Source organism: Penaeus monodon, chromosome 31 (genome assembly GCF_015228065.2).
Source record: "Penaeus monodon isolate SGIC_2016 chromosome 31, NSTDA_Pmon_1, whole genome shotgun sequence".
In the NCBI taxonomy this organism is placed as follows: Eukaryota; Metazoa; Arthropoda; class Malacostraca; order Decapoda; family Penaeidae; genus Penaeus; species Penaeus monodon.
The window spans coordinates 3,112,880-3,113,612 of NC_051416.1; the positions used below are offsets into that span (position 1 = coordinate 3,112,880).

A 733-nucleotide genomic window follows, 5' to 3' on the forward strand; every position below is an offset into this window, starting at 1 on the left:
CTCGAGATAAAACCCCGTTCTCCCGTGCGAAAGAGTCATTCATCTACAGCGCCTACTACAGGAACATGCAAGTGGCCGTGATCGTATAGTGGTTAGTACATTGCGTTGTGGCCGCAATAACCCAGGTTCGAATCCTGGTCACGGCAAGTCAATCTACAATTTTATCTCGTATAATGCATTTGTGTTAGGTTTTCCACATGAAGATTGTCTACAATCGCAGGTAAACCTGTTTTGTGGTTTGTATGCGGAATTATCATACATTATATGGAACTGTAATAGGACTAATGAACGTGCTATTTAGACTGCATTTTATATTACGATACAAGGTTAATTTCATGTTATTATGGCATTATGAGATACAAGGAACAGCAGTTTTCTTGTCTTTACCAGCGATTTGTAGGAAAAGGTATACTACACATTTCTAGCATTAACACACTTTTACACCACAGCTATTGCCTCTAACGAAATAATTCAATACCTGTCTTAAGTTTAACCTCATATTTATCAGATTACCATGCTTTATCAGTAGTCATATCGTTAAGTTTAAACCGATCAATAGTTCTCTCAAATTTTATATCGGAAAATCAATATCACAATAATAAATTAGTCTAGCCTTCAAACAAAAGATTTTTATTCGTATCTCATGAAAGAAAACGTAAAAGGGAGGTTTATCCACAGATGACACAAACTACACAAAATCAAGTTGAAGCCTTTTTTTTCGAATTCATTTTTG

The 733-nt window shown here is 35.5% G+C and overlaps 1 non-coding gene across 1 annotated transcript; it reads left to right on the forward strand.

The window, feature by feature from the left end:
• The first annotated feature begins 74 nt into the window (after positions 1-74).
• On the forward strand, positions 75-146 carry Trnah-gug. Its single transcript has one exon. It is a non-coding gene; the product is annotated as a tRNA-His (tRNA).
• Positions 147-733: the final 587 nt, after the last annotated feature.